This window comes from Papaver somniferum, chromosome 9 (genome assembly GCF_003573695.1).
Source record: "Papaver somniferum cultivar HN1 chromosome 9, ASM357369v1, whole genome shotgun sequence".
NCBI lineage: Eukaryota > Viridiplantae > Streptophyta > Magnoliopsida > Ranunculales > Papaveraceae > Papaver > Papaver somniferum.
This window is the reverse complement of record NC_039366.1, coordinates 8,223,941-8,234,718: the sequence shown is the minus strand read 5'-3', so window position 1 is coordinate 8,234,718 and position 10,778 is coordinate 8,223,941. Positions and strand designations below refer to the sequence as shown.

Here is a 10,778-nt window from a genome sequence, read left to right as displayed (position 1 = left end):
TCTAAATAAACAAGGCTTTAGTCACTTCAAAAACAAAACCCTACTTCTTCTACTCCCACTTTCAAAAATCAGTAAGTTGCAGAAATGAGCGTTTCGTCCCGTACCAGATCCAAACTAAAGCAACGAGAAGAAGAAGAAATAGAAGCAGGATCTCTGTTGTTAAAGCTTCCAGGAGAGATACATGAAGAGATCTTCTTAAAGTTACCGGCGGAATCCATCTTGGTAATTGGTATCTAGGTGTGTATGCAAGCATTCTAATGATTTACTTTCTAGCCCTAATTTTATCAAGAATCTTGTTAATCGCACTAATCAAACCAAGAGAAACCCTAAAATTCTGTGTTTCCAATACTTGGGAGAAGATAAGCCTCTTACGATTCGCTCTTTACCAATAGATTATGCATCAATTTCATCATCAGTGGCATCACCTGATGGAGCTGTGCTGATAAATTACCCATTTGAATCTAACGAATCTTACTGTCACACCTTTTTGGGTTCATGTAATGGACTAGTTTGCTTGAGGATTTATTGTTATGAAGAAGTAAGAGGAAATTTTGTGCATTATAGAATTTTAAACCCATTGACAGGTGAATACAAGGATTTTATAGGGCCACCTAGTCATGGTTCAAAGCCTATGGATTTGGTTATTACAGCAACCTTGATGATTACAAGCTAGTAATCATAACGGATTTCGAAAAAGCTGGTTGCTTCAAAATTGATGTTTATACATTAAAATTAGATTCGTGGAGTCGTATTCAGGGCAACGTCGGTTACTTATTTCGATTTGGTGGTGAAAGATCTGGATTTTTTTTTTGGTGGTGAAAGATCAAGATTTCGAACTGGTGTGTTTTTCAACGGAAGTCTTCATTGGTTGGGATTCTTGGGAAGTGAAGCCACCCAAGTTATAATCTGTTTTGATATTAGCAATGAGACAATGGTGGGTATGCCATTACCTGAAAATATTGTACCACTTATAAATATGTATGCAAATGTGAGAGTGTGGGGAGACAGCATTTGTATAGTTTGTATTCGCGGATCAGCTAGCACGGATGTGTGGGTGATGCAGGAATACGGAGTAAAAGAATCTTGGATCAAAAAAAATATATCCCACAAATAGGGAAAGGACTAAGGTTCTTACTTGAATATTGGCAGCCGCTATGGTATTTTCACAATAGGGAAATTCTGGTATGTAATTTTCGCCGGGAATTATTTTTGTATGATCTAACAAATGAAACAGTTAGACGAGTGGTGGTTCGTGATATTGCTATGGACCATACTCAAGAGATTTATGTTGAGAGCATAGCCTCACTTGACTCTGGAATTTATCTAGAGAAACAGATTACACAAGGGATCATGAAGAATATCAAATGACAACGGTTAAGGTAAAATCACCACATGTTATGCGTTTTTTTTTTTTAATATTTCATTTACATTTTTAAGTCTGCAACTAACAACACCACTTTAATTAATAAGGAAAACCAAGTCACATAGAAATGAGTTAGTAGATTATTTATCTTGCATGTTTTTCCATTTGTGGCTTTTTTGTGTGATTTAACTCTGAATTGATCGTATTTATTGTGGAACATTCCTATGAAAAATGTTGGTTGTTTTAAATATCCCTAACTTCCATCTTTCCAGTAGTGGTTCCTTACAATTGACTGAAATAATTGAGGCTCTAGAAACAGATTCATGCTTACTGACTAATTATGTGGTCAATGTGATTCTTATAGCAATGTATATAGTTAGCTGTTGCACGTATATTGAGTTAACCTGCAAATGAACCAAAGGAGTCATTAAGGTCCTTATTGCACTCAGTTTCGTTGCTGGCATTAAAGATTAGATGAAATAATGCTACAACATGACCCGTATTACCTGTATTTTTATTACATATGTCTCTCTTTTTTAAGTATACTGAATTCATGTAGTTTATAATTTAAAGGTGAAAATGATATTTTTTGACGTAGTGCTCGAAATGGGGATGTTTCTGTGTGAATAAAGAAACTTGCAGTGTTTTTGGAGTTCCGAAATGCATGCTGCTGACTAATTAAAGATGCAAAACAGCCAGATAATATGCGCTACATGAAACAAGAAAATTTGGACTCATCTACTACAGCAAGCAATTATCACCTAGAGAAATTGTGCAATTAGACCTCTAGTTCATAGCAGTTGTTTTTGTTGTGTTGTTTGACCTTGGCTGTTTGCTTTCGAGTCTGAGACTAATCTAATTTAGTAGTTAAATGGAACCTTTAAGATATGTCGTGTTTAATCTTGCAACTCATGTTATTCCTGTTGGTAAAACTTCTATAGAAATTGATCACTGTTTTAACAGCGCACTCATTTAAGTTTAATTTGTTTGGTTTAATTGACAAGCCTACTTGAGTTGAAAAATATTCTCCTTTTAGTGGTGCATTGCAAATGTACAAGCAGGGTGCAGTGCGTGATGACATGACATTCATTAGTAAGAGTCCAAAATGCTGTATTTATTTCCATTTTAGAAAGACTTGTTCGGTTGTTCCACGTATATTACTGCTTATACCAGAAAAGTTGCATGACAACTAATTCCCACCATCCTCCCTGTGAATTCAATTTTCTGGAAAAATTTCAAAAGAGAGAAGAAGAATCTTATTAATGACTCTTGACTAAATTTAGTGAGCAATTAATGAATGAAAAGTTGAAAACCAAAAACGAGACATTTTCAGTTCTGTCATTATTTTCATCCCTAGACTAATACTCCCACGGTATCGCATATATATATATAGGCGGTGAGAGAAAATTCTCTTACATTAAGAAAAGCACATTGGATTCATAATTTTTTATGTTTTTTCATGTTTTACTCCTTGTCCTATTAATAACGTAATTATCTATGTACCATTAATAAGGTCATGCATGTATGGAAATATTTATTTTGGAAATAGTAATCCGCCTATCTAGTGATACAAGCAAAATTCAAAATTCCGTCTATATAATAGGTACGGAAGGAGTACCATAATTTCTGTTGCATGTCATACTCATCCATACCATGATTTTTGTTGCATGTCATACTCATCCATACGTCGTCATCATCTTTATTTATCTACATAATATCCCATTTTTCAGTAGTTGGTATTTGGTATGAATGCGATCTCAAGTAAAGTTTAATTGCATTTGTCATTTGGTAAGTGTGAGTTTCAGAGAAAGAAGAAATGGATGAGGAAAAGCAAGCAGTAGTTGGAATGGATGACGATGATGCCAAAGAAGAAGAATTGTATGAACATGAGAAGAATTCAGAGAAGTAAGGAGAGGAAATCGAACAACAGAAATGGGTGAATGATGCGTCTGTGGATCATAAGGGAAGACGTCCTCTTAGAGCATCTACTGGTGTCTGGAAAACCGCTCTTTTTATGTCTTCACAAATATAGGATCGAGAAGAATATAATTCTTATTATGATAATCTTATCAATTCTGGTTACACAGCTCATGAATATATAGAGCCCAATATTACGATAAAGCAAAGATCCTATATATTAGGAAACAATATATTATCCTTAAATAAGGATATATATTAACACTCCCCCTCAAGTTGGTGCATAGATATCACACATGCCCAACTTGTCCAGAAAACTCAAGTATTTTTTGCTTGACACTCCATGTGTGAGAATATCTGCAAGTTGTTCTTCAGACCGAACTGGTGGCAGCTCAATAATGTTGTTGTCCAGCTTCTCTTTGATGAAGAACCTGTCAACCTCCACATGTTTAGTACGATCATGCTGAACAGGATTATGAGCAATATCACGCGCAACTTTGTTATCACAATACAAAGTAATAGGATCCTTGAGAGGAACCCCCAAATCCTTAAAGTGAAGCCTCAACCATAAAGTTTCACAAATGCCATCTGTCATACCTCTGAATTCAGCCTCTGCACTTGATCGTGTAACAATATTTTGTTTCTTACTTCTCCAAGTAACTAAGTTACCTCCCACAAAGGCAAAGTAGCCTGCAGTAGAACGTCTGCCATCTATTTCTCCTGCATAGTCAGAATCTGTATATGCCACAACCTTTCTATAATCTTCAGTTTTAGAGAATAAAATTCCTTTTCCAGTAGCAGACTTCAAATACCTCAAAATACGTAAAACTGTATCCATGTGTTGTTCACCTGGATTGTGCATGAATTGACTAACAACACTGAGTGCATAAGCAAGATCTAGCCTTGTGTGAGATAGATACATCAATCTCCCCACAAGTCTTTGATATCTCCTTTTATCAGCAGGAACTTGATCAGGTTCAATACACAAATTTACCTTTTCTTCTAAAGGTGTATGGATTGGCTGACATGCTGACATGCCCACTTCTTTTAGCAGATCAAGAACATATTTCCTTTGTGATAAGAAAATTCCTTCACCGGATCGAGAAACTCCAATCCCAAGGAAGTATTTCAATGAACCAAGATCTTTCATTTGAAATTCCTTTGATAAGTATCTTTGGAAAGATTTCCTCTCCTCTGGATCATTTCCTGTCACCACCATATCATCTACATATATGATAAGAGCAGTAATTTTATCCTTCCTTTTCTTTATGAACAAAGTATGATCAGAATTCCTCTGACGATATCCAAAGTTCCTCATAGATTTGGTGAATCTGCCAAACCAGGCCCTTGGAAATTGTTTTAGTCCATACAATGACTTGTTTAACTTACATAACTTCTTACCATGAGATCCTGGAACTGAAGTACCGGGTGGGAGCTCCATGTAAACTTCTTCAGTTAATTCACCATGCAAGAAGGCATTCTTTACATCAAACTGGTGCAAAGGCTAATCCAAGTTTGCAGCAAGCGATAACAAGACTCGTATTGTGTTGATTTTCGCTACTAGAGCAAAAGTTTTTGTACAGTCGATACCATAAGTTTGGCTGTACCCGTTAGCAACCATTTGCCTTGTATTTAATGGTGAAAATCCAACGACACCCCACAAACTTTCTTCCTTCTAGACAATCAACATAATCCCAAGTATCATTTTGAAAAAGAGACCTCATTTCTTCTTCTATAGCTGCTCTCCATTTTGGATCAGCTAATGCTTCCTGCACATTGTTAGGAATAAAACAGTAGATAGTTGATTCACGAATGCCTTATTAGCTTTAGACAAAAGATTGTGAGAGACATAATGACTCATAGGGTACTTAACCTTACTAGAGATTTCAGGTTCATATCTGGGTTTAGGAATACCTCTGTTTACACGTTGTGGAAGTTGTTTCCTTGATTCTTCAAGAACATCCGTAGAAGACGATTGGTTTGGTGTTTCATCTTCTTGAGGTAACATAGACTCTGGAATCTCTTCTATCATAACCTCATCTTGAATCTCTATATCACGATCCAATACTGTACTTTATGTTTCTTCTCTTAAAGAACCTTCATCAACAGATTCTCTTACCATATCATCAGAGTTGACAATAACAAATACCTCAATTTCCGATATATCTTCATTATAGTTAAGAGTATGAATTTCCTTATAGTACTCCCCCTGAAGTTCAGACTCACATGAAAAATACATAGTATCTTCATGAAATACAACATCCAAAGTAACAAACATTCATTTTGTTGGAGGATGATAGCAACGATATCCCTTTTTAGTTGTTGCATATCTCACAAATACACACTTCAGAGCTCTAGGAGCCAACTTATCACGTTGGTTCTTGTGCAGATGAACATAAGCTACACAACCAAACACATGAGGCGGCAGATTAGGAACAGTTGGAGCCACAACTGCTTCATCAAGAGCTTGATGGGGTGTTTGAAACACAATGGTACAGGATGTCACTCGATTTATAAGATATGCTGCAGAAATAAGTGCCTCTCCCTAATACATCAATGGCATATTTGCTTCTATCAATGAAGCACAGACCACTTCCAGTAAGTGACGATTCTTTCTCTGTGCTACTCCATTTTGCTGAGGCGTATTAGAGAAAGTAGTTTGATGAATAATTCTATGTCCCTCCAAATAATGTTGAAGGTCAGAATCCATATATACACCACCATTATCACTACCAAGTACTTGAATCTGTTTGTTGTACTGAGTGTTAATCATCTTATGGAACTTTTGAAACAAGGCGATAACTTCACTTTTGTTTTTCATGAGACACACCCACGTCATTCTAGTGCAATCATCAATGAAAGTAACAAACCATCTTGAACCACCCAGGGTAATAGTTTTAGATGGCCCCCAAACATCAGAGAGTGTGATCATAAAAAGAACTGGACTCTTATTGAATGATAATGGAAAAGAAGCATGATGGATTTTTGCAAGTTCACATACTTCACAATGAAAACTAGAAATATCAAGTTTTGCAAACAAACTAGGAAATGATTTTTTTAAATAACCAAACGACGCATGTCCCAATCGTCGAGGCCATAACAAAATATGAGATTTTTGTCTCTCCCCCTCAGAACCATCAGCAAGAATAGTTTGACGCAGCTTATCCGAACTACTTGACACAAATCCAGATAATATAGCTTCCCACGCTTAACACCATAACCAATCGTTTGCTTCGTTATGATGTCCTTAAAAACACAACAGTCAGGCCAAAATATCACTACACAATGTAAAGTATTAGTTATTTTGGAAACTGATAGGAGATTACAGTCTAATGTAGGAACTACTAAGACATAATCTAAGTTTAAATTTTCAATGAGAGATGTTGACCCTTCACCAGTAATTGGAGCTTGTGAGCCACTTGCAATAGAGATTGTTTTTTGTAAGGATGGTTTAAGGGGAAAGATTTGTTTAGAATCACATGTCATATGGTCTGTGGCACCAGAATCAACTATCCATGAATTATTCGAAACAAGTGAAGAAACATTTAAAAACTTACCATCGTTACCTGTCCTTGCTACTGATGCAGATATTACCATGGAATCTTTTGTTTGTCTCCTTCTTCCTCTCCAGATGTTGATCCCACCAATCTGGATATCCAACCAACTCGAAACACATGCCAATTGTATGTCCAGATTGATTACAATGTGTACACTTAACTGATGACTTGTCCACCTCAGTCTTTGAGTATCTCTGAAAAGACCCTTTTTTACTGTACCGGTTTCGAGTTGCCATAGCAGCAGGTTCAACTTCTTCCGATTCTTTTTCCATCGTTGTACGTCGAACAGATTCACGAAAAACGAGTGCATAACATGATTCAAATTCAGGAATATGATCCTTTCTCAAGATTTCACCACGGATCAGCTCAAAACTTTCATCTAATCCGGCAAGGAATATATGCACCCTTAGGCGCTGAATTAATTTTCGATAGGCTTCAATATCATTAGAATTCTCCATAACCACCTTGTCACGATGATCCAGCTCTCCAAATATTTCAGTTAGTTCTCCATAATAAATTGAGAGTGCTCTGCCATTTGTTTTGCCGAAAACGCTCGTCGATTTAGAGTAAATACCTGCATCTCATCATGTCCATCATAAAAGGCTTTAGATAATGCATCACAAATCTCTCTAGCAGTAGGTAACCGAATATATCTCTTCATGATTTCAGGTGACATAGACATCAACAACCATCTCTTGACCTTTTGATTAATTGTGTGCCACTTCTCATATCTTGGATCTTCCTCGGTAGGTTTTCTTGTCCTTCCCATAAAAAAGGAGGTTTTTTCTTTTTCAGCAATATGCATCTCCATGATTTGTAACCACAAATCCTAGTTTGTTTCAACAAGAACAATCCCAGCCTTGAATGCTGCACCTTCAGATTGAACGATAATAGGAGCAAATTTGTTTTCCATCTGCCCTTTTTTTATATTTTATTTTGGTATAATTCTGAATCATTACCCATGATTCACGAACCCTAACTCATAGATACCATCTTCACAAATATAGGATCGAGAAGAAGATAATTATTATTATGATAATCTTATCAATTCTGGTTACATACCTCATGAATATATAGAGCCCAAAATTACGATAAAACAAAGATCATGTATACTAGGAAACAATATATTATTCTTAAATAAGAATATATATTAACAGTACGTAGACATTTAACACACTACATCTGAAGAAATTGTTGGTAGTAATTTTCATTCTTCTCTACTATCTAGCATTTGTATCATTGTTGTGTACATGTGGGATATTTGCTCCGTATTTGGTTCCGTTTTATCATGGATGCGCATTGTATTTTCCGCCTAAGCTGTAATTTGTGTTCTAATGTGGTTAGTTCACTCTAATTGTTAGATTCTATCTGCCATTTATCGTATTAACAATAACTTAAAGGTCAAATATTAATCGATTAAACCATCATATATGTGCAGCAATTGAGTTTGGTGAAAGATTGAGTTACTTTGTGATTTCAACAAATCTCATTGTTTATCTAACCAAAGTGGTTCATCAAGATCTCAAGACAGCAGACAAAAACGTTAACTACTGGTCAGGAGTAACCACCATGATGCCTCTCCTCGGTGGGTTTTTGGCTGATGCTTACTTTGGCAGGTTCTCCATGGTTCTAATTTCGTCAACAATCTAAGTTACATACTTGTAATCCATTGTTATTTACTGATGTAGCACCCTTTAATTTGATGAATATGGAATTTTAATACTACGGAGATGTCGATTGAACTGAACAATGGCTTGCTTACATACAGGGTTTAATACTCCTGACAATGTCAGAGCTCATCCCTGGCCTAAAGCCTCTTGACGTTGTCATGAGTGGTAGCAGTACAACTACAATGTGCCATCATAGATCGCCGAAGGTTCATGAGGTGGTTTTCTTCATTGCAATCTACTTGATCTCTATAGGTACCGGTGGTCACAAGCCGTCATTGGAAAGTTTTTGGAGCAGATCAGTTCGATGAAAATCACGTACAAGAGAGGAAGAAGAAGATGTCATACTTCAACTGGTGGAATTTTGGCCTCTGCAGTGGACTGATCCTAGGTCTCACCGTGGTTAGTCACATCCAACAGAAAATTGGTTGGCTTGCTGGTGATATTATTATCACTGTTGTTATGATTGCTACCATCGTAGTGTTCTGTTTTGGGATGCCATTTTACCGGTACAGAACAGCCAAGCAGTGGAGTCCCCTGACTCCAATGATTCAGGTTTTGGTAGCAGCTATCGCCAAGAGAAAGCTTCCTTATCCATCAAATTCTTCTCAGTTATATGATGGCACAAACCATCAGACACTTCTACGACAGACTGACAAGTTTAGGTAACCAACAACTACACACCCCTTTATGCTCTAGTAGATGTAGCCAATAAATAGATGTCCATTTTGTATTTTCAGTGCTTTTTACATGCGGTTGCACATTTTCAGGTTTCTCGACAAAGCTGCAATAATTGAAGAGACCAATAAGGATGCTGCATCATCGATTTCAACCCAAACGAAGATCCAGAGAAATCCCTGGACCTGGAGACTAGAAACAGTGACTAGCGTAGAGGAATTGAAACTTCTTTTGAACATGATTCCCATTTGGTTGACAACATTAACATTTGGATATGTTTAGCACAGGCAACAACATTCTTCATCAAGCAAGGTATCCATATGAACCGGAAGATTGGCAGTGGAGGATTTGAGCTACCACCAGCATCAACCTATTGTATTGCAGCCATTGGAATGATACTCTCCATATCTGTGTATGACAGGATTTTATTACCCAGGCTGAGAAGAGTCACAGGTATCAATATCCTCCCAAGGATAGGAATTGCTACGGCGATCACTATGTTGGCAATGGTAATTGCAGCTTTGGTGGAAAGGAAAAGATTATCTGTTGCACATAGTTCGTCAGGTAAAACATTGATGAGTGTGTTCTGGTTATCACCTCATTTCTTGGTTTTTGGAATTGGAGACGGTTTCGCTCACCAGAGAACATGAGAAGCTTGGGCATTGCGTTGTGTCTCAGTGTGCTTGGAGTGGCAGATTTTCTCAGCAGTATATTGATAACAGTTGTTGAGCGAATAAGAGGAATGAATGAGAAGGAGTAGCTGGTTTGGGAAGGACATGAATGAAAGTATAATTAGATAACTTCTACTGGCATGAATGGATGAAGTTGGTCATGTATACATTGTTGGCTAGGAAGTATACTTACAAGAACAGCATCAAAAACAAGTTCAGTAATACTAGTACTAACGTTATGATAATGTATAAGAGCCAGTTGTATGTAAAACCTTGTTGGCTATAACAAGTAGAGTAGTAGGTTCTGGCTTTATTTTCTAGATATTGGTGGAGGTTGGATTCTTATTATTGGTAGTATGTAAGCTTAATTTGGCAGTCATTTTTGTTGCATATGGTGTGTGTATATATGTAGGCTGGTGAAATGTTTTGGAAAAATTTGCATTACATATTACCGACTTACTTCCCTGGCAGGGCTGGACTTATATGTAACACGTATAATTATTAGCTAAACAGAGGAAGTTTTTTTGATGAATGGCGATGGATCACTATATGCAAATGTCAGCTAACTCTTATTTTCCATCTTCGGTCGAGGTATACTGACATATGTGGTTTTTCTGCAAAAACTGGTATACATTAGTCACATGACCGAGCTAGAAGTCTTATTTAGTGAGAGTTTGAAATGCAAAAACCCAGAAGGTATCCAAAACTTGGTACCAATCTTGATAGTATCACGTGGATCAAATTCTATAAACCCTTCGTTTCTTCTTCATTAACACTTACATCTGTAATTATTGTAAGCACGTATCTAGCTAAATTTGTCGGAATCATGGTTCCTGCGGGCATGTCTGTAACAGTTCATACATCTTGGAATTGAATATGGTTGAGCAAGAAATCTGTCGGCTCGTCCGGAGAAAAGAAACTTCTT

At 36.8% G+C, this 10,778-nt stretch overlaps 1 pseudogene; it reads left to right on the top strand.

Moving 5' to 3' along the window:
* Positions 1-2,234: 2,234 nt before the first annotated feature.
* Positions 2,235-10,139, top strand: LOC113311295 (annotated as a pseudogene).
* The last annotated feature ends 639 nt before the right edge of the window (positions 10,140-10,778 follow it).